Below are 24,182 nucleotides of genomic sequence, written 5' to 3'. Positions count from 1 at the left end.
GTAGTTTAGTTAATGATCATATTCTTTTAAAAATTATGAATTTCTTATATTTTCTGCTAATATAGATTTTTAAAAAAAACATTAGGGCACCATTTTCTCTGATTATTAATCTTGAAAATGCTCTCCCAATCCATGAAGTAATGAAATATTCCACGGAATAGAGCAAAAACAAAAGCAAACATATTGCACTTACACATCTGTTTATTTTCTGCGTAATGTTAATTATGGCTGGTCTTTAATTTATCATACATTCTCTCTTTTTTTATCTTCTCTTTTTTCTATGAAAATAAGGTAAATACTAGATTTAAGAATTTTAAAGTATAAAAGTGATCTCTTATATTGTCCTAATCTACAATAATCTTATAGTTCATTAATGTGACATTTAAGAATGAAAATAATGCATAACACATGTCAGTTTTTATGGACAACAGTAAAGTATGTATTCCTACATACTACAACGGCAGACTTCAAGACTATTGTGAATAAAAGTGATATTCAATATTTCACAATCTATTTATTTATTTATACTCAGTTAATCCAATTGCATATGCTTATTATAAAATGTTTAAACATTATAGAAATTTATAAAGTAAATAATGGAAAATAACTGTTAATTCTCTGGTCCTTCTTCATCCCACAACCCAAAAGTAAAAACTGGAAACACCTACGTTTCCCTCTATAACTTTTTATATATAGATAAAAATTGGAAGAGAGATAAAGACCCACATCACTTTTGAAAACTAGGCAACAATCTTATTTTTATGCATTGCTCTTTATTTCACTTAACAATAGAGTTCAGAAACCCTTCAACAGAGACAGACCTCAATTTTCTTAAAGGATGTGTAGTACCCCATAACTTGAATGCACCAAAACGTATAGAGCCAGTCTTTCTTTTGATAGACATGTTTGGGTTTTCACTGTCACATGCAACTTGCCCAAGGAATCCGCATACATTTCTCTTCTTGTGTGTTGGTCTCACCCAGGCTTCTCTAGAATCAGAGCAGGAGGCAAGCTTTCAGTGTGGATACTTTATTAGGAGGTAAAATCCCAGCGCACCACGAGTGAGGGAACGGAGAAACAGAGTACAGAAGCAGGGAGAGCAAAGGGAAGATGTCACGGGACAAAGCCAGCCTTTGCCTTGCAGACATTCATTTAACTATATGAGTCTGCTCCATTCAGGCTGAGCAGAACCCCGGTCCTCAGAAAATGCCATCGAGCAAGAAAGAGTGAGGAGTGCATTGGCTGGCTCCCCTCTGCTTCAGATGAATCTAAGTTTGTCCCACAGTTCCTAGTGGTGTCACCTGGCCCTTTGGGCTTCAAACCATTGAACCAAGTATCATACACTGCAGGGATGGAGCCTCATTCAAATCCCCAGTGCTGAGAAGAGTCAGGGACTCAGGGGATGCCACAGGGTCTTGTCTGGGTGTCAGAGCTGTGCTCACCCTGGGGAGCTGGGAGAGTCAGCAGTGCTGGGAGGTGAGGCAGTAGCTGGGGCTGGGAGACAGGTGCAGCTGTGATGAGAATCTGGGAAGGCAAATACGCAGTGAGGGATTCAACATGTATGAGTATTTCCATAGGACTTTGTTCTAAGAAAGGAACTGGGTGGTCCAGAGGTAGCATGTGGCTATTGTGGCGGCTCGTTGTCTTAGGAAATTTTAGATTTCCATTCCAATGCACTTCTTGCTTTCTTTCATAGATTTAGATTTTCTGATGCTTCCAGCTATGCATGTTGATATAAATGGTATTTCCAAAGCCCAACAGGTATTTTCAACCTGAATACATTTATCTAACACCATGAGTTTTAGTACAGTGGCAATTCCTGCTGAGCCACATAAAGAAAGATGCGTGTGAACATAATCAAGTTGACCCAACGCCCATGTATCTGTAAATGAATGGTCTCACCAAGCATCCGACATATTGGTGTTTTGTTTTTTTTGTTTTGTTTTTGTTATTTTTGATAAGGTAAAGATCAAATGGTTTTCATGAAACAGTTGGAAAGCCATAGCATTAACCCAGATAGCAAACAACTCTTCTTTAGAAACTACATACTAAAATTAAATATTAATGAATCTAGCAAAAATCCCAAGCAGCAACTCAATGCAAAATTTCAGAGTTCATATTGTTGTATGGGAGCTTATTTTTCCCTCTTTTGAAACTATACCTTTAGACTGTACATTTTTGAAAAACCTTTCCAGTAACATCAGAGGACAGGCAGGTTCTGTGCTTGCCAGCAGGTCTCCAGTTGGTCATGGCTTGACGGATGACACCTGTCTTACCTTGCAATTCTGTACTCTGTCTCTGGTTTTCATTTATACACTAGCTCTATGGTCTGGACCAAGCATAGGTCACAGCAGCACAGCCCCAGCATTTTGCAGAAACACATCATGCTCATCATTTGTAAAATCCTCATGGCTCCCGCAGACAATATTAACAACAAAACTTGCAATTTCCTTAATATACGTCAGGCTCCGTTATCACTGCCTTAAATATATTAACTCATTTTATCCTCACAACAATGTATTGAATATTTAGCACATGAATGCAAACTGAGGCATTCTGCATTAGCCTGTGTAACTTAAGTAAGGCATAGAGGCAGTGGAGTTTGGACAATAGAATTTACTCCCTTTTTCTCTCTGTGTTTTTGCAATACTGCCTAATATGGTTAGACTTTATATGCCCACCCAAATCTCATCTTGAATTGTCATCCCCATCATCTCCACAGGTCAAGGGAGAGACCAGGTAGAGGTAATTGAATCATGAGTGTGGTTTCCCTGATGCTGCTCTTGTGATGGCAAGTGAGTTCCCATGAAATCTGATGGTTTTATAAGGGGCATTCCCCGCATCCTTCAGCACTCCTTCCTGCGGCCTTCTGAAGAAAGCACCTGGTTCCCTTTCACCTTCCACCATCACTGTAAGTTTCCTGAGGCCTCCCCAGCCCTGTGGAACTGTGAGTCAATTAAACCACTTTCCTCTCTATATTACCCAGTCTCAGGTAGTTCTTTTTTTTTTTTTTTTTTTTTTTTGGAGACGGAGTCTCGCTGTGTCTCCCAGGCTGGAGTGCAGTGGCGCGATCTCGGCTCACTGTAAGCTCCGCCCCCCGGGTTCCCGCCATTCTCCTGCCTCAGCCTCCGGAGTAGCTGGGACTACAGGTGCCGCCACCACGCCCGGCTAATTTCTTTTTGTATTTTTAGTAGAGACGGGGTTTCACCGTGTTCGCCAGGATGGTCTCGATCTCCTGACCTCGTGATCCACCCGCCTCGGCCTCCCAAAGTGCTGGGATTACAGGCTTGAGCCACCGCGCCCGGCCTCAGGTAGTTCTTTATAGTGGTATGAAAATGGTCTAATACACTACTTCAAAAATCTCGAGAGTAGAATTCACAATACAACTTGCAAGAACAGAGATAGAAAGAGACAGAGGAGAGCCTATGGATTAAAAGCTAATGAAAAGATATATCGTGCATTTACAATTCATGGTTCACCTTTTGTGATCAAACCTTGTGTTAATTTTTTTGCCCTTTATGAAACAAGTTGAAATTTGAACACTTACTGGATATTGGCTCATACTGGAGTAGTACTGGTAAATACTTTGTGTGATGTCTGAATTTTTTGATGTATGTTTTATTTCCACCTCGAAGTATGATTGACAAAAATTGTATGTATTTAAGGTGTACAATGTGTGATGCTTTCATATATGTACACATTGTGAAATGGTTACCACAAATCACATATATTTAAGGTATACAATATGGTGTTTTCATATATGTATATATGTATACATTGTAATATGGTTACCAAAATCAAGCTATTTAACATGACATCTGATTTTATAAAATGACATGTTGGTTCTGATTCATTTAAAAATGATAGGAGGTGGCAACAACTGGTAATCAGTATTAATGTGGTTTGGTGGTGGGTATTTTGCAGAGTTTTGAAATTCACTCAGATCAAAATCCTTAAAACCTATCTCAAAATACCTTTTAAAATTCACATTCATGGACCCATTCCAAACAGTGATATAAGCGTGTTTGGTTTGTATGAACACGACATGCAGATCAGCGACAGAGGAGAGACTCCCGGACGCTCAGCAGGAAATCAAATAAGACTCTAGGATCTAACTCAGATAATATTCCCTTCTTGAGAAAAAAATCCAGAGATTTTACTTCTTAAAACTGGCGTTAGTGGAGCTGGAAATGCTTAAACTTGTGTGTACTATCTTAGCAGCATCTAAGAACATATTATACTTCAAAGTTGCTGACATGAAACAATTCAACTTTTTTCAAGGCTAGAACTCTAAGCAATCAATCAATGTTCATTCATTCATTCATCTTTCCATCTATCCATTGAGTAAATACTTATTGATGATACAGTGGAGAACTAATCAAACTAAATCAATATTTGATTTTGAGGAGCTCAAAGCCTTGAAAAATATGCAGCACCTATTTTATAGAAAGTAGCACTGTGTTTGAAGCCGGAATCAACCTAAAGGCTATTTATTATAAATTGTTTTATATTTTACTCTAGGTAAAGGTAATTAGATGAATACTTTTTGAAGCACTATGGCTTTTAGAAAAGGCAACTAGAAAGGAGAAAGGAAAGAAGGAAGTATAGGAGAAAAAGAAGCAAGGAACTATGTCAAACTATAAATATGCAATCTCACTTGGGGTAAATGGCCACCATATGTGTTGTAATTGCATTATTAGTCTATCATCTACCTATCTGTGTGTCATCTATCTTTATCTTAAAAATTCAACATAGGCAAGCACTGCATCAGGTCTTGGTCTATAGTATTCCATAACTCAGTTACTGATAGATACCTTTATCTTTTTCAAAATACCTTTATACTTGTGTCATAACGAATGAACCATGAACATGAGTGATTAGTAAGATTAAGAAAGCCACTGTATAATTGGCCATGGTTTTCATCAAATTATGTGGGATACTGTCTAAAATTGCATTCTAAAATCTAACTTTTTATTTGATTTATCAATTAGTTTAATTTGCAGTATTTATTCATACATAAAAGAAAATAAAGCGATGGTGGAGGAGATTTTTCAATCAGACTTTTTTTTTTTTTTTTGAGATGCAGTCTCGCTCTGTTGCCCAGGCTGGAGTACAGTGTCCCAGTTTTGGCTCACTGCAATCTCTGCCTCCCAGGTTCAAACAATTCTCCTGTTTCAGCCTCCTGAGTAGCTGGGATTACAGATGTCCGCCATCACTCCTGGCTAATTTTTGTATTTTTAGTAAAGATGGGGTTTCAACATGTTGGCCAGGCTGGTCTCGAACTCCTGACCTCAGATCTGCCCACCTTGGCCTCCCAAAGTCCTGGGATCAGATGGAATCTTACATAGAACAGCTAACAGTGAACTTACTTATTTTTTAATTATATCTGAATTCTTAATATCTTAAGTTATATAGATGGATATTTTATATAGAAAGATATATATATGTGTGTATATCTATATATGTGTGTGTATATATATGTGTGTGTGTATATATAGGTATATATACACACACACGCACACACAAACTTAATTCTGGTTTCTATTTATATAATATAGTGTATATATAGTATAGAGTATAGCGTATATATAGTATACTATATTAGATATTTCCACAAGCTTTTTCATTTCATTTTTATCTTTTCCTCCTTTTTTCTCCTTTATTTCTTTCCCTTTCCTTCCCTTCTTTTCTTCCTCTTCTCCCTTCCTCTTCTCTCTCCCTCCCTCTCTCTTTCTTTCTTTCTTCCTTTCTTTTTTTTGTAAGAAAATCTTCCCTGGTATTTGGAATTCAGAGTAAATACAGAAGCCCTCCTTCCCTCATGGTAAGGTAGTATGTGCTCTGCCTACCAATCTTGAAAGATTCATATCTGTTTCTCTATACAGTAGTACTTTAAAAACTCAGGATGAAAATAAGCATGAGAATTATATATGAACAAATGTTATACCCAAGTCCTCTAGTAATATACAATCTGAACCTCAGTTTGAAAATATGGTATGACTTTATAATAATATGTGACAGTTATTGAATATTTTGGAACTGAAAAGTGACTTGTTTTCTTCTACCAGAGCCTTTATTTCTCCAGAATAAATTATTAAACAAGGGAGGGAGCTCTATCCTAAATTTGAATTAAAGCTAAAAGCCATTTTACATGTTTGGATGCAAAGCGTCTCACTTGAGCAACTCTATGAGATGAAGCTTTGGCATTTGTCTAGCGCCATCTACTGTCCAACTCAAGCAGAAGCATAAATCTTGTCACCATGATTCGAAGCTGGTTTGCCCTCTAAGCGTAGCTTAAGTTGCTTGCAACAGGATATGATTGGAAAAAGAAAAGAAATTACAACAAATCTGAGAAAAGTAATCAGGTATAAACCTAAGTAGAGCTGAGAAACCAAGATAAATACTAACAAGCATGTACGTAGGTACGCTCAAACAAGCAACCATAAATTCAGAGGATAGGGCACTCCAAGATATAATGGTTTGTGTATAAAATAAAAGACACACAGACACACAGACACTAGCATAGTCTGAAATAATTTATGAAAGACATTTAGTGAATATTTAATTACTCAAAATAGTCTTTCATCCAACAATTTAAAGAATTTACATCATTAATAAGAGATGCTATTTTTCACATTTTCTTACGAACATGATTTTTATTTTTATAGTAAAGAGTAAAAAGTTAGACTTTTAGTAAGGGGAAAAACCTATCCATTCAATTCTTCAGAAAACTAGTACATAGCCTAAGGATTATAATAAAAAAGTGCAGTAAGTTCAGCTTGGTTTGAACAATGGCAAAATTAAGGAATACAAATGACTGCTGAGTCTATTTCCCTGCTGGGTAATAACATAAATTTACCTAAATATGTAGGCCACTTTTGGAGCTCAGTCTTTCAGTAATCTGTTACTATGATATAATTTTACCCTCCATGACAATTCATATGCTGCAATCATTGCTTCTTTAAAAGAGAATGGTTTTCATGGGCAACAGAATTAACTTTAAATCTACAGGAAACAAACAATTGTGAAAAAATTCATACCTCTCTGAAATACAGAACAAACTTTTAAAGGAGTACAAGTGGCTTGTTATTGTAAAGATCTTTACTCCATGCATACTAAGAACCATTTTACAAATTGTACAGTTAGTTATTGGAATTAGATTTCTTTTAAGAAGACTGTGTAATCATTTAAGCAAATCAGCAAATTTCAATGCTTTCTCAATTTTCACTGTACAAGGATGCTTATTCATAATATAGCCTTTTTTTGTGTAAACTTAGCACATCAGTTCACAATAGGTTATTTAGGAAAAGCACAACGCAGTGTGTTGTGTTTTAAGTGCCATTATGTGTGTATGGTCTCTTCGTGTGCTAATTTCTAAGACAACATCATGACCTCTTTTGTGCGTGCTGACTGTACCAGTTTACATCTGGAGTCATTTCTCAGTTTTACGGGGGTGTTTTATTTTTCTTTCTCAGATCTAAATTAGTTCAAGTAATAGAAGTCAAGAATAAGAAGCTTTTCACAACATTGTAGGTAAGAATGAGCAAAAAGTCAAAGAACACATTGATTCAAGGAGACTAGTTTTCTTCTAATCCATGCACACAGAAATTACCACACATTATGTAATTTTATGACAAGTAAAAATATATACAATAAGTATAATACAAAGACAAAAGAGTTTCTCAGAAAGAAAAATAAAAGTCATCCTCCTTAGTTGGAGATTGATTTTAACAGTTACTGTCTTTCAAATATACTACTTATTTAATTCCACTTACAAAGATTTAAGTTTTTCTTCTTATCATGCTCTTTTTCATGACAAACTTTACACTCAAAGATGTGTCTTTTGACAATGGTCCCTGCATGAGAGTGCAATGTAGCTGAATAAAACATGAGCATAAATCTAAAGACATGTACATAAGAAGATCTCAGTTTGTAGCCAGTATTTTCACCATTACAGGAAATATAAGATTGGCTGCATTTAAAAAAATTACATTAATAAGAGTTTAGATAAATTATGTTATTTAACATTTTTGTTTATCATAAAGAACTACAGAAAAGAGGAGTAAGTGGAGCCATCTGGAATTATTTCCATATTCTCTTTAAAGAGGAAGACAGACTATGTGTTTACTCTTTCAAAGGATGTATTCATGCCTCTAAAAAGGACAGTCCTAGAGATTTGGTGACTCAAATCTTTTGACTAACAGACCCATCTTCTTTGCCTTCAAGTGAAAATATTTAGGAAACAAATTGCTCTAATCAGTGTAGCATCAAGAAACATAATTGACAAGGAAATTTCCATCATATACAATGGGAAAGGGACCCACCCGAACAGAGACACACCAAAATCCAAACACGTATGTGTGTGCACCCCCATGACCCTGTTCAGAAATACGACCTGTCAGCATCCCATCACGACATAAAAACCATTTCATCTGAGGTGAAGAATCTCTGCAAAATACACCATTGTCTGAGAATGTGACCAGTCATCCTCGGTGCGTTCTATTTTGGCTTTCCTCAGAAGTGGAGTCTAAGAAAATTATTTTATAATGAGTAGTTTGTTTTTGGAGGTGGTTCTCAAAATCACTCACAAGATAAGGCGAGAAAAGGAAAGAAAGGGTCAGGCAAGAAAAGGGAAAAAGTAAATTAATGGTGCATTCTTGACTAGCTTAACATGCTGTGAGGCAATTAGAACTCATCTTTCTGGAGAACTCAGGAAAATGTACACGAAAGTCCTGTCATTTGATGGGAGCCTAAACTATACCATTAAATATAGTTTTCATTTTGTAGAAAGTATTAGTAATACATGGTTAAAAGTGTCCTTGTGGGTTCTTTTGGAGGAAGGTAGGTAGAGGTAAGATAGCATCGAATCATCATCATCATCACTATTATTATTATTATTATTCAGAATCATTATTTCTTGTACAACCCCCAAAAGTCAATAGAACACAAGATACAAAAAGAGAGCATAATTTCGATCACCAGTTAGTAGAGGTGCTGGAAGTTATGCTCTCTCTTTGAAAATTTCAAAGGAAATTTCATTATTTGTGAAAGGTGTAGGGTCTTATATTCTGTATTTTACCCATTTTTAAAGTTGAAATGGCACCCAGCAGTATCTTTTGTGTAGAAAACATTCACAATAAATTTTTGGATTTTAAGATTATAGTTTGGGTTTATCTCCCATCTATGAAGCTGAAAAACAGTACAGAGGAGAAATTTTTAATATGTCACCGAAACTTGCAGGATAAGGCAGAACCCAGACGCACAAAAGGCTGATGATGCTCTGAGCAGAGAGGAATACAAGGTGAAGAGGACGACAAAGTGAAGAGGACCTGCCAAGGCACAGTAAGAAGCAGGGAGAGGGGTGATGGGAGAACAGGATGGGAAAGGGCAAGGTACAGGATATTTGGGGTTTGAGAACAGATTTCGAGGGTTCAGGTAGTGAGATTTGATATTGTAGACACTAATAAGGTTTACAAAAAAAAAGGTATTTATGTATTGAACAAACAAAATATGGTGGCAGCTTTAAAAATACAATAAAGGAAGGAGAACAGGCAGGCACAGATAGGCTGATGGCTGCAGCATTTCATGAACAGGGACATCAACTTGAGGAAAGGTTGCAGAAATGGAATAGGGAAGATAGTTTCAATTTGTGTGCATTGGCTATATTTGACAGGATTTGGAAGCCTATTCAATCAGGAAAGTGAGACGGGAGAAATAGTTATGAATAAATGGCATGGGTAACTGGCTGAACTTAGTGTGATGAATTGATATGAAGGAGAATTAGGCGGAAGTTTAGGGGATCGTGAAGAGATTTTAGGAGCTACTTTGAAATGGCAAATATGAATTTATAACATCTGGTGTTTATAAGGGAAAGAAATACATAATTGGTATTTCTTTACAAGAAAATGAATATAATTTGTAGGGAGATTTTATAAAAGGAAGAATAAAGAGACTGTAGTTAGAGAATCAACAACAGTTAAAGAGCCAGAATAGGAAAGTCTGAGATAAACTGGCCCATAAAAAGCAGGAGAATCGGGAGAGGATGAGCACTGAGTAAAAAGTGCATTTGGAAAGGGATTGGGACTTTCATAATGTTATAAAAACCAGAAATTTCAAGTGACAGGGGACAGATGAATGCATTTAACCATGTGTGCATATCTCAAAACATCATGTTGCATAAGATAAAAATATGCAATTTTTATTTGGCAAATAAAATCGATCAGTCAAATCAGTCACGATGTTCTTACAAGTCTGGTTTTTATTTCATTAACTTCCCAACCAGAATTTGTTTTGTTGTTGTTGAGGTTCATTCCCTTTGGTGTAAAAGCAATATTATATCTGAACCATCTATTGGCTGATTTATTTCTGGCTTTAAAAGTATTTTTGGCTTTAAAAGTAATCTCCTACCTTCCTGCTGAACTTATTAGTTTTGGCCGTTGTAATCTCATTATTTCGGTCTAAGAAACACTGCCACTTTCTGCTGGAAGATATTATGATATGTTTCCCAGACACACGGTTGAATTTCTCTTTCAGGAGACAGTTAAGGGAAGAACACACTGCTATCATTTTTTGGAGATATGCATTCAGTGACCTGTTTCCCAAAGGATGGAGAAAAAAATGAAGTGAGCTTCAGGGATCTCACACGCCACCTTGATTCCATTGCAAACTCATAGGCTGCAGCTAAGATAGTCAAATTTACTTGACATTTGAACATACAAACCACTTGTTTGCCTCCAAAATAGACGACATCACAGTATCGTAGGACCCCTTACAGATGTATGATGGCTCAGTGATGTCTGAGAAGAGAGGAATTTCCTGCACTGTTGTGTAGCCCATGAATTCTCTCATACAGAACCACTCCCTTTAGATATCACCTTTTCCTTTGCCTCCTCCTCCGAAATCCTCTTTACTACGAAGTCACACTTCTTGTGTTCGCAAAGCCCACATTGCCTCTATTGGATCTGAGATTTACTTAGTTTGAAGTGTCCTGGTGAAATAATTGGAAGTGGAGACAGGGAGACTTTTCTGCTGTGCCTGTGCTGCCCATCACATAATCTATAAATATCCCACATGTGTACATGGTAAGATGACTTGGAACAATCTTTTGCCATCAATATACTCATTTCTGTCTGCGTTTTCTTCCTGCACTCAGAATAAGTTTTCACTTTTGTTGTCAGTCTTGTCATGTAAGGGCCCTGATCTAAGCTATTTAGTATTATTCATGCTTTATAGAAAGAGAATTTAAGAAATGTTACATTCCTTATTTACTATCTTTGGACTTAGCAAACACCCATAATGAGCCAGGAATCCATGTTCTCACTATTTCTGAAACCAGTAATGAGGCCCTTCCTTTCCTCTCCCACCTATCCAAATCCTCCCATTTTTCAGGTCTCAGTTCCCCACTCTTTTCCTAGAGGACTCTGCCAGCTACTCCAACCCACACTGTTCTTCCCCTATTAATAGTATCACTGGCAATTATAATCTAGATTTAATCATATTCTCTTTTAGTTTCTAGATTTAGCAGTTCCCTTTGTGTGCTATGTGAAAAATAAATTATACATGGGTCCATTATAGTACTTCTCACTGAGTTATCAATATGTGGTCCCTCTGTGACTTCATTGCCAGACTGTGCCCTCTACAATGATAGCGACAATGCATTTTTTTATTTGAATACACAGTAACTAATATACTATGGTTACTCAGTAACTATTTTGTGAGCAATTAAATGGATATAGTTGAACAAATATACCTAGTATATCTATCTATCTATCTATCTATCTATCTATCTATCTATCTATCTATCTATCTATGTCTCCCTACACACAATAAGCCCGTGCCTATAGTATTAGACTCTTTGTCAGAAACTAGAAGTTAGTTTATCTCATGTATGCCTCAATATATTTTACAAGCTCAAATATATTCAATAAATTCATGTTTGATTTCTTAAATTCGGAAATAAAAAAACTACGCAAAGTTTTAAATATATAAAGAGTCTTTAAGGTCTTCTGTAACCTCAGCCCTTCCACTTGATATTCTGAATAAAAAGCATGCAGCAGTGGTCTCCTTTTTCTTTGGAGACCACACTGTTGACATTGTAAAGCATTTTATTCATAAACTGCGTGGAATAAGATGATTTAGGGCCTATAAGTAAAAGCCAAGATTCTACAATTCGAGCATTATTTTGTTTTGTTATTTTTCAACAACTTTTATGAGGGAGGAGAAAAATGTTGATGTTGGACAGTTTTGTGGGTTTTTTTGGCAGTGAGAATCAGCTTCATGTAATGAAAAGAATATGACATGGGGGTCAACTAGACCTGGAAAGAAATCTCAGCACTTCCAACACTTATCTGCAATCTTGGGCAAGTAATCTCATTGAATTTCTGTTTTCTTATTTAGAAAGTACAAATAATAAGTCCTCATGTAACCCTAGTATTTTGTAAAAGAAACTAGAGTATGCCGATAAAGCACATGTAGTTACAAGTACTGGAAATCCCGGGCTCCTTGGCACTAGACAGTGGTGTACATTGTGTGGTGGATTTCTCAGACACTGGGACCAGCATCCTCTACCTGCCCTGACAGTGGATGCCGCCCCTTCTCCTCCCACCTCTCTAACCCACGTGGCTGAATGGCACACAGCAGACAAACGACCTCTCCTGACATGTCACCTACTTCCTTTACTTGGGCAATGGGGAGTACCAGAGGGAATTTGAAGAGATATTGGGGAGTGAGTGTGGAGCTTTGTTGCTTTAGCTTCTTTCCTGTAGGGTTGTCAAAGGCAGGCTTCCTGCCCCACAGGTAATGGTTTCTGTCCCTGGCCTCTGCTGAGGTAACCCCACTTTCCCTTAGAACATTCAACTCCAAGCATAGTGAAGGATGCAATGAGGTATTCAACTACCCACTGGGTTTCCCATGCTCTGTGTACAACATTATAGACTCTCTTCAGATTATTCCATTTGATGTGTTGTTTGTTTTCTCTGGGAACCAGACTAAAACACCTTTATATTATAATATTATAATATATTAATTATCTTTAAAAAAAAGAAAAAGAAAAAACTTAGAATGCCTTACCGTGAACACTTCATTTTTTTTTTTTTTTTTCCAGAAACAAACTGGGGAAAATGTCCTACTTTCCTTTGACTTGAATATTGACATTAAGACTTTGGAGGAAGAAAGCAAAGGAATGGGAGAAAGATAGTCCTAGATTTCTTCACTAGATTCAGTGAAGAAAATCATTAAGTGGGAGCCAGCAGTGTTAGCTGCAAACTAAACCTAAAAACTGCCAAGACAGAAGAGAAAATGGACAATTAGCTGAGAGCTCTTTTCCACAAAACACCAATAACATCGTTAGAGTGCTATGAATTCCTTAAGTGCACTATCAGAGAAAATCTGGAGTCATATACAAGATTTTATAGTGAGGTGGAAAGGAAATTTAAGAATTCAGTATCACAGTGGGATACTGTCATTTTCTCTTGTGCAGGAATGCTATAGAATGCTAGCAGAACATAATGTCTACCAGAGCAACATGGTTGATTTCTAACAAGGATCAGATAAGAGAATGATAAAACCTAATATACATAGAAGACAGATAGAGTTATAGATAAATATATATAATACCTCTATTTAGATATAATTATTAGATATAATTTACATATCATAAAATTTACCATTTTAAATAATACATTTCAGTGGTTTTCAGTATATTGAAATGCAAGATCACCACCACTATCTCATTTTGAAAATTTTTATCATCCCAAAAAGAAACACCCGTGACTATTAGCAGTCTATTTCTTTTCTTCTCATCAACCAGATGTTGACAACCAGTACCATATTTTCCAAATCTAGACATTTGCCATTTCCAAGCATTTTGTATAATAGAATCACATAATATTTTGTGACTGGCTTATTTCACTTAGCAAAATGTTTCAAGCTTAATTCATACTGTAGCATGTATTAATACTTTATATTTTTTACTACAGAATAATAACCAATTGTATGGCTATACCATATTTTGTGTATTCCTTCACTGGTTGATGGGCATTTTTTCACATTTTGGCTATTATCACAATGCTGCTATGAACATTCATGTAGTAATTTGTGTGTGAGCATTTACTTTAATTTCTCTTAGGTTTATACCTGGGGTTGAAATTGCTGGGACATATGGTAACTTTACGTCTAACATTTTGAGGAACTGCCAGACTGTTTTCCAAAGAGATTTCAACATTTCACATTTCCGCTGGCTGCCTATGGGCCTTCCAATTTCTTCCAATCCTCTACAATACTTGCTATTATCTGTATTTTTGATAATAGACTTCATAGTGAATGTCAAATGGTGTCTCATTATGGTTTGATTTGCATTTCCCTGATGGCTAATGATATTGAACAAATTTCCAAGGTGATCTGCTTACTTTACAGGGTTCCATGTCTATTCACACCTTTTGCTTCTTTTAAAAAATTTGGTTGCCTTATTATTAAGCCGTAAGAACTTTGTGTGTGTGTGTACGCACACACATACATATGTGTATATATACATATTTTTTTCTAGTTACAAGTCTCTTACCAGATACATGATTCGCCCAATTCATCTCCCATTCTATGTGTTGTCTTTGTGTTTTCCTGATGATTTCCTTTGATGCACAACGTTTTGAGTTTTGATGAAGTCCAATATCTATATGTATTTTTTGTTGTTGTTGCTTGCGCTTTTGCTTTTATCTGAAAACAAAATTGCTTTCTCCATGCCCATAGAGATTCATGCCTGTGTTTTCTTTGTAAGGATTTTATAATTTTAGCTCTTTCATTTAGGTCCTTTCTGAGTTAATTTTTGTATATTGAGATGGATTGGGCTTCAACTTCATCACTTTGCATTTGAATATCTAGTTGTTCCAGCATATTTGTTGAAAAGTCTATTACTTTATTTGAATTGTCTTGGCAGTCATATCAAATAACAATTGCCCAGAAATATAAGGGTTTATTTTTGGACTCTCAGTTTCCTCCCTTGGATCAATAAGTCTATCCCTAAGTCACTGCAACTCTGTCTTATTGAGGTAGCTTTGGAATAAGATTTGGAAAGCATGACTTCTCTAACTTTATTCCCCCTTTTACAGACTACCTTGGGTATTTAGGTGTCTCTTGAATTTCCACATAAATGTTAGGATCAGTTTATTAATTTTTGCAAAAAAGATATAGGTATTGAATTGAAGCTTCAGCTTAAGATTGCTGTAATAATATCAACTCTCCCAACACAGAAATTCAGAATTTCATCCTATTTATTTAAGTCTTCTTTAATTCTTTTAAACAATATTTTGTTTTCAGAGTATAAATTTGGACTTCTTTGTTAAAAGTATTATTGCATTCTTTTAGAAGCTACTGTAAATGGAATTGTATTCTTAATTTTATTTGCAGAGTCTCATTTCATGCATATAGAATTACAATTGATTTGTCTACTTTATCTGGTAACCTGCAAGCCTGCTAAATTTTATTTTTAGATATAATATTTTTTTAATTGAATTTCTTAGCATTTTCCATGTACAAGAGTGTATCATCAGAAATTAGAGATACTTTTACTTCTTTTTTTATTATTATTATTCTGGATGGCTTGTCTTTATTTTCTTGCCTAATGAGCTTTCTAAAAACCTCTAGTACAATGTTGAATAGAAGTAGCAAGAAGGGACGTCAATGTCTTGTACCTGATCTTAGGGAGAAAGCATTTAGTCTTTTGACATTAAGTATGATCTTACATGTTCAATTTTCATAAATGTCCATTATCAAGTTGAGAAAAACCACTGTATTTCTAGTTTGTTGATTTTATTATGAGGAGGTGTTGGATTTTGTCAAATGCTTTTTCTGCATTATTGAGACGATTAGGTGGCTTTTGTCCTTTATTCTGTTGAGATAGTATATCACATTAATAGATTTTCAGATGTTGAATCAACCTTTGTTAAATATATATAAAAATATTTTTAATATTAGAGATATAAAGATATTCTTATGTAGTATAATATATAGTAAATATAAGTGAAACAATATTTTCACTTTCCTGATGGTTTCCTTTCATGTGCAAAGTTTTGAGTTTTGAGGAAATCCAATTTAGGTATGTGTTATTTGTTGCTTATGTTTTTGCTCTTACCTGAAAACAAAACAGAAAAATCAACACTGCTTTCTCCATGCTCACAAAGATTTATGCCTGTGTTTTCTTTGTAAGGATTTTATAATTTTAGCTCTTACATTTAGGTCTCTGATCCTTTTTATTTATTTGCTTGTTTATTTACTTGAGACAGTGTCTCACTCTGTTGTCCAGGCTGGAGTACAGAGACACGATCTCGGTTCACTGCAACCTCTGCCTCCCAGGTTCAAACGATTCTCCTGCCTCAGCCTCTCAAGTAGCTGGGACCACAAGCACATGCCACCACTCCCAGCTAATTTTTGTATTTTTAGTAAAGACGGGGTTTCATCATGCTGGCCAGGCTGGTCTCAAACTCTTGACCTCAAGCAAACCACCTGCCTCGGCCTCCCAAAATCCTGGAATTTCTGATCCATTTTGAGCTTTAACTTTGTCAATTTGCATTAGAATATCTAGTTGTTCCAGCACTATATATATTGTTTATTTTATATATTATAAATATATATTCCTTGTTATATTATTATGATGCTGGATTTTTCTTGCTAATGTTTAGTTGAGGAAATTTGCATCTATATTCATAAAAGATATTGGTCTGTAGATTTCTTTCTGATGTCTTTTTACTTTATTGGCATCAGATTTATACTGATGCCATAAAATGAGTTCGGAAGCATTCCCTTCTATTTTTTTGTAAGTGTGGACAAATTTAACTAAGTCTTCTTTAATTGTTTCATATAATTTACCAGTAAAACTATGATGCCTGGGGTTTCCATTGTGATTAGGTATTTTTATTTCTAATCAAATCACAGTACATATTACAGGTTCATTCAGATTTTCTATTTCTTTTTGAGTCACTTTTGGTACTCTGTGTCTTCTTTCTGGGACTTTTTAAAAATTTATTTTACCTGATTTGTTGGCATAAATTTATTCTTAAAATATTTTATTTCTGTAAAATTGTTAAATGAACTCTTCTTTCTGTCATTTCAGATTTAAGTAACTTTTCTTTTTGCTTTAATTGGAAAGTCTACTTAAGACTTAAAAAAAATATTTAGTTGATGTTAAATAACCAACCTTTGGTTTCACTCATTTTCTATATTTTCTATTCTGTATTTCATTATTTTCTGCTCAACTCTTATGTATTTCCTTCCTCTTGCTTAGTTTGTGTTAATGTTGATCATCCATTTCCAATGTGCTAGGTGGAAGTTTAGGTTATTAACTGGAGATTTTTCTTCTTTTCTATGTAGACATTTATAGCTACAAATATTCTTCTAAGCCCAGTTTTACCTGCATTCCATAAGACCTGATATGTTCTGTCATTGTATACATTTATTGCAAAGTATTTTATAATTTACATTGTGATTATTTTGCCTTATTTAGTTGTATGCTGTTTAATTTCTATACATGTATGAGTTTTCCTAATTTCTACTAGAGGCTTTCAACTCAATTACAATGTGTTAAAGAACATATTTTGTAGGATTTCAATCCATTTAAATTTATTAAGGCAAATTTTATGATGTAAAACAGTTACCATGGAGAACATTTCACCTGCAAATGAGAACCAAAGTATATTAGATTTTTTCACTTGGCTAGTTTTACAGATGTTTTTGTTATGTGTAGATAATTCATAATGTTATTAAATTCTTCTAGTTCCTTGTTATTTTTTACATTTTTTTATTTGTTAATGAAAGTGGGATATTGAAGTCACTGACTATTATTTTAATCTATTTCTGCTTTTTAATTCTATTGGTTTTGCTTTATTTATTTCAGGCTTTGTTGGTAGGTGCATATAGATTTGTATTTGTTATATATTCCTGATGAGCTGACAATTTTATCATTTTTTAAATGTTCCACTTCATTTCTAGTGACACTTTTTGTTTTAAAGGCTTTTTTGAGCAATATTAGTACAGCCACTCTAGCTTTTTCATGACTGATATTTGCATAATGCATTAGTTTTCATTCTTTTACTTGAACATACATGTATTTTTTACCTAAAGTGAGTCTCGCATAGTCAGTTTATGGTTAAATTTCATTTTTAAAATCTAGTCTAACAATATAGGCCTACATGATGCCTCTCTCTCTTTCCCTTTCTTTTTTGACCCATTTATGCCACTTCTAGGAATTTACTCTGAAGATAAACTTTCAACAATGTAAAAATACATATGTACACTCTTTTAATTATAAAATATTAGAAATAATCTAAATGCCATATCTAAAAGAGTATATGAATAAATTGATACATTGGTATATTCATATTGTATTCATGAAGTATTATAAAAGAAAGAAAAAAAAACAAAGAAAAGAAAGATATATTTAGGAATTGATAGGGAGTAATTTTCAGGATATGTTGTTAAATAAACATTCTCTCTTCACAGCAAGCCCCGGGAGGTAACCATTATCATTAGTTATTGATTTATTATTTTTATATTTCCTTTTTTAAAAAATGAGGAGATATATGTATATTTTCTTATTTCCTATTCTTTCATTCATAACTGTCACATTACATATGATATACACATATATTATTTTGTTTGCATGCATAATTGTGTGAGCACTCACACAGAAAGATAGATAGATGAGAGAGACAGAGAGAGAGAGAGAGAGAGAGAGGTGTGTGTGTGTGTTTATGTGAGAGTCTATGGACACCTACATCCTAACTCTATCTGCTAAGAAGGTCTACAGCATGACATCCCAATAGCAATAAGCAAATTGGTAAACAGATCTTGACCATAAATATCATTCACCAACAAAAGAAACCAGGGTTCCTTGAGGTAATGACACATTAAATGGCTGATGCAGGTAAAGTGCAGGCAAAGCCTGGCATATGTGTTAGGGCTAAAAAGAATGTTTTCAAAAAAATCACAGGACGTGTCAAAAGGTCACAAGGGCCAACTTGAAGAGTTTCCAATAGACATCTGGGAGAATTTCAGCAACAAAGAGAGTGAAATAATAGCAAAGATTTGTAACCCATACACTCACACAAATTAATAATTGAATGAGTTAATGAATGAGAAGGGAAAATCTTTACTTACAGTATAATTTCAATTTCCAAGCATCAAAGAAATGATGGAAATAGAAAAATCACCATTTGGCAAACAAAATGGCATTTAGTGTTTCAGGCAAGAAGCACGAATGTGTGTTAAACCGAGTGACTGAAAGTTTGATGAGAAACGGAATATTTATGATGTCTGAAAGTATCGCTCACAATATTTTCATCAGTCACAAAAAGAAGAAGTTACTTTAAGGTGGAGAATACTGACAGACATGGCCCAACCAAGTGTCAAAGCTGGTGTCACTAGGAATGACTCTGAAAACACAAAATTAGTTCTATTATTGCCCAAAATCCATAGCCTAAATTGAATCATGAGGAAACATTAGAGAAACTCAAACTGAGGAGCATTTTATAAATCAAGTTTTCTACAAATGTGTCAACCTCTTGAAAGATAAGGAAGACTAAGAAACAACCAAATGCAGTGAATGATTCTGGATCCTGGCTGGGAAAATTAGCCAAAATTTGAATAAGCTTTGAAGGTGAGGCCATCTTTTATTAACATTATTTTCCTTGCTTAGATCCTTGTGATATGTTTATCATTAGAGGAAGTTGCATGAAAGGTAGACAACAATTCTTGTTATTTTTAAACTGTTTATAAGTGTGAAATGTCAGAACAAAATAGAAAAAAAAATGTAATGACTAGCTTAAGGTTACTGGTAGCAATAAGAGACTGCAAATATAAGGTTTCATTTAAAGCTGGGGAGAAAAAGGGTAAGTAAAGGTAATTAAAAGCAAAGAAAATTAACCTTAATAGACCCTTGGCTATTTTTGTCACATTATATTTTATGTATTCTTCCTAGCACTCTTATAGTGAGGGCCTCCTATGTTTAAACTTGACTGGCAAGCCACAGCCACTAGAATTGCTAGTGTTACTTTGTATTTATTGGTGATGAAATGGAGAATCAAAATGTATAGCGATTTGTCCAGTTCACAGAGCCAGTTTTGGAATGTGGTCCTCTTTACCGCCAGAATGTATGACCTTTCAACTATATCCTACCTATGAAACAGAAACACATAAGTTCAGATATCTTAACTAAAATTAATATTTCATGAGGTTCTTGAGGTGAAAGGTAAAGGTACTAAAACTATTTTCAATAATTTTGTAAGTCAGAAACTAGTTCTAAGAAGGAAAACTATTTATTTTACGATGGCCTCTACAAAAATAACATTTTCCCCTTAAGTTTGTTTTAAATAACTAATTTCTAGTCATCGTCGTCAGTATTTCATAAATATACTTGGTCTCGGCTCACACTGGAAGAAGACTGCCTGAGGCAGCAGGATGTAGTGGAGTGCATTTGGTGAGAAAAGAGAAATGCGAACATCTACAAAGTAAGCCGAAAAGGGGAGAGAACCTCCAGGTACCTGTGGATTAGAGTAGGGAGGCACATACAAGGGAGGTGGCACTGAGGTTGTCACAGCCATGGGTATCCTGGGCAGGACAGGTGAGAGTGTGACTCTGACACCCTCCCCTGCTTTGCTTTTGTTTTCCATGTTATTAGGTGGGTGCAAAAGTAATTGCGGTGTTTGCAATGGAAAGTAATGGCAGAAAGCGCAATTACTTTTGGCACCGGCCTAATACATTCCGGTTAAGAACACTTTAGTCACAGATCACATTGAGTTACAAGAAACATGATTTCAGCCAAACCCCTAGAGCTCAGAGCAGGGGAGTGGTGCAGCTGGGGAAATGCAAAGGCAGAGAATCAAAGAGAAGGTGTTGGTGGTGTTTGATTTCATAGTAAGAACACATGTTTTCAATCAAGACGTCTCCAAATAAATAGATAGATGGAAATGGCTCATTCATTACATGACCAAATTAATAGTTAATAGAATAACGGGCCATTTTCCGGCTTTGGAACTAGCAAAACCTTCCTAAGAGCAGAGGTTGACGCCATGGTATGTACTCTGTCTCTTGAGTCAATGAAATTTCTGAAAATACATCTGTAAGTGAAACATGTGACAGTCACATCTCACTATGAAGAGGCAAAATTCTATGTGCAAATAATTGTACCTAACTCTACATCCTTAGGTAAAACAAGAATACTCTTACAAGCAAAGACACTAAGCTAACAATGTAACCTGACTTGAAAGACTGAAGTTTATTGAAAAAAATTAGAGCATTTTATTCCTTGAATAACTTGACCCTTAATCAGGTTGGTACATTGAGCTTTCAGTCCTCTGATATATACTACTGTGTGTGAACCTAATTTAAGTTTACAATGTTTTTCTTAATTTGAAAGGTCTGTAATTAAAAGAATTAGACAATAGTGCATTATACTAAAAATACTTTTATAGGCAGTTTGCCCTGAAATTCCTAGCATCTTGCAATTTATTTTCCATCTCTTTTAGGAAATGTCTTAAGCATGTAATCGGATGTTTTGCTGAAAGATGCTGAATCCAAATTTCTTGAAATTGGAAACACTAATATTTATCCTAAGGGCTTATATCAACGCATACAAACCACTTTAAAGAGTTTTCAAATAAAACACTGGATTAATTATTTCCCAAAACTCCCTAGTTATTTCAGTCAAGCAATTATTTAGCAACCCATGTAGTCTAACTTAATTAAATGCATTTACATTATTTGTGTAGACTATACGCCTTGTGTTATCCATTGATTGTAAAAGTTGACATTCACTGTTTTAGATTCTATTTTAGCAAATAAACAGATGGTAGGTTATCAACAATGAAAGAAGAAAGAAGATGGCCTTTACAGACATAAATTCCAAAAGAGGTAAGACCAAAATAGCTTTTAAACACTGTGATGAGAGCACCACTAACACCACCATATGTAGAAATAAACATTTTCTGAGTCAGTAGAAGGTGCGGGAGGTAGGAAGAAATAGAACTTGCTATTTTCTTCCTCTCTGTCACATGGAAAAAAAAAATTTTTTTCATTTCTTACCTGCAATTTGAACAAAATAGTTTCATTAAGACATAATTGAAACAACTTTTCAAGATTATTTCAGGCATTAAAATACATTGTCAATAAAATATTGCTCTTCTAAAATGACAATACCACCTGTGTAGCCAGGTGTCCCTTTATTTTTAAAGGAAATCAATCACATACCCTGATGGTTGATACTTAGGTGATGAAGCCATCCCCACAGCAAGAAAAATGGTGTGAACAAGAGTGAGGGGGGAGGCGAGAATCATGAGTTTACAGCCCTGGGTCCTGTGTCCCTCTACTGCAAATAGAGATTATAAAAAAAAATAGATTCACACCTTTTAATCACATTTTACTAACTGGAAAACACAGTAAACATTTCCAAGGACACCGGGGCTAATAAGGGTAGTAATACTTGTACTAGTGTTATGTATTGCCTAATTATATTTAAAAAGTCAATACAGATAGACAGAAAAAAGTAAAAGTCATCTTTCCTTAGATGTGAACACTTAACTCTTGAGTGTTTTCTTCTTCAGACGTATGTTTTCTATGCATTCATGTAGACTTTTTGTACATTTACTGACATATTGCTTTTAACACTTTTACTTTCTGATGTGCATCTCATTTTTATTCTTTGTATTACATAATAATAATAGGGTATACATCTACCTTGTAGGTGGGAACTTCTGTATGCTACTCCATAGTATAAATACGCCTTAATTTATTTAATCGTGTCCTTATTAAGAGGCATTAGACTGTTTTCCCTTTGGCTTTATAAAGTATTAATGAAGTAAATATATTTTATATGCCACATGGTGCATTAATATTAGCATATTGTGAGAGATTTCCGAGGAATAAGCTTGCACGGTGTGATACTGCATCTGTGTTTGTAATTTGCATGGTCAATGTCAAACTGACTTCCAGGAATGAGGGCTATGTCGAGTATCCCCTCCACAGCTCCTCACTGGGTATTACTTCTCTTTCTAGTTTTTATCAGTGTGATAGGTAAACATAATACCTTCTTGTTGTTTTAGTTTGCTTTTCTGTGATTTTCATCAGGTTAACTCACTAAAATAGTTGTATTGGTATCTGAATTTCTTCTTTTAATTGCCTAGTTAATATTTTTCCAATGTTTCTAATTGATGTTTTTCTTGAACTAGAAATTCCTTATATATTCTGCAATCCATTGTTTTATATTTTTTAGTATTTTTCTTTCATTTTTTTAACTTTGCCATGTTTTTATTAATACAGAATTTTTTTTGCTTAATGTTTGTATTGACAAAGATGTAGTTAAATGTTTTTCTTTATGTCTTCAGGGTTTATGTGTTGTCTTTAAGAGCTTCCCAATTAATGTATTATAAAAATGCACATTTTAATTTACCCAAACACTTTGAATAATAATTTTATGTTTTCCTCTTTAACCCAGATGAGAATTGTTTTGTAAATGTGTGATGTATTTACATAAATTACATTTTTAGCAGTAAGATATGCTAATTTGCCAATACAGTTTATGAGAAGCCAAACTCTTTTTCCTAACTGGTTCAAAATGTCACCTATACCATAATCTAGACTCACATTTACATAAAGGTCTACTTCTGGACTACTTGCTTTGTTTCATTAATCTATGTGTTGCTTTCAGAGCCAATGTCACAGTGTTTAAATTCCAATGTCTTTTTAGCATACGTTAATATCTGGAAAGGCGAGTAACATTGAGTTGTTCTTACCCTTTTTTTCCCCAAAAACAGAAAAAAATCTATTTAACCAAGGGGGCAGGGGCAATGTCTTTTTCTCAAAATGTTGGTTTAAATGTTGTAAAGCTTTTTGTCTTTTTTTTAGGTACAGATTTTCAAGAATGATTTCAACATCTGTTATATATAGATACCTTTGGATTTTCTTTCTTTATTTTGGTTAAGTTGTATTTTCCTAGAGCATAATGAATTTTAGCTAGCTTACCAAAAGTCTTCATGTAGGCCTGTGCACTGTATCCCATACATTTGAAAAATTATCTCTATTTTAACAGTGAACAGTTTTTCTTTTTATGTAATTAGCTCTTTCCATATGTCTTCTCAGATATGCCCAAAGTTCATCCATTTATTTCAGAATCTGAAGAATAAGCTTTGATCTATCAAGTCTTTTGT

General features: G+C 34.7%; 1 protein-coding gene and 1 long non-coding RNA gene across 3 annotated transcripts in view; one reads left to right on the top strand and one right to left on the bottom strand.

Annotated features, from left to right (window-relative positions):
* The window catches only part of LOC139355625 (CUB and Sushi multiple domains 1), a 2,038,620-nt gene that overhangs the window by 1,911,781 nt on the left and 102,657 nt on the right, over positions 1–24,182 (bottom strand). The window lies entirely within an intron of this gene.
* LOC105491873 (uncharacterized) lies at positions 2,839–12,351 on the top strand. Its single transcript, XR_003020440.2, has 3 exons — positions 2,839–2,911; positions 9,238–9,339; positions 12,260–12,351. It is a non-coding gene; the product is annotated as an uncharacterized lncRNA (long non-coding RNA).

This window comes from Macaca nemestrina, chromosome 8, assembly GCF_043159975.1.
Source record: "Macaca nemestrina isolate mMacNem1 chromosome 8, mMacNem.hap1, whole genome shotgun sequence".
NCBI classification, from domain to species: domain Eukaryota; kingdom Metazoa; phylum Chordata; class Mammalia; order Primates; family Cercopithecidae; genus Macaca; species Macaca nemestrina.
The sequence above is the reverse complement of the archived record's forward strand: the minus strand, read 5'-3'. Positions and strand labels throughout refer to the sequence as shown.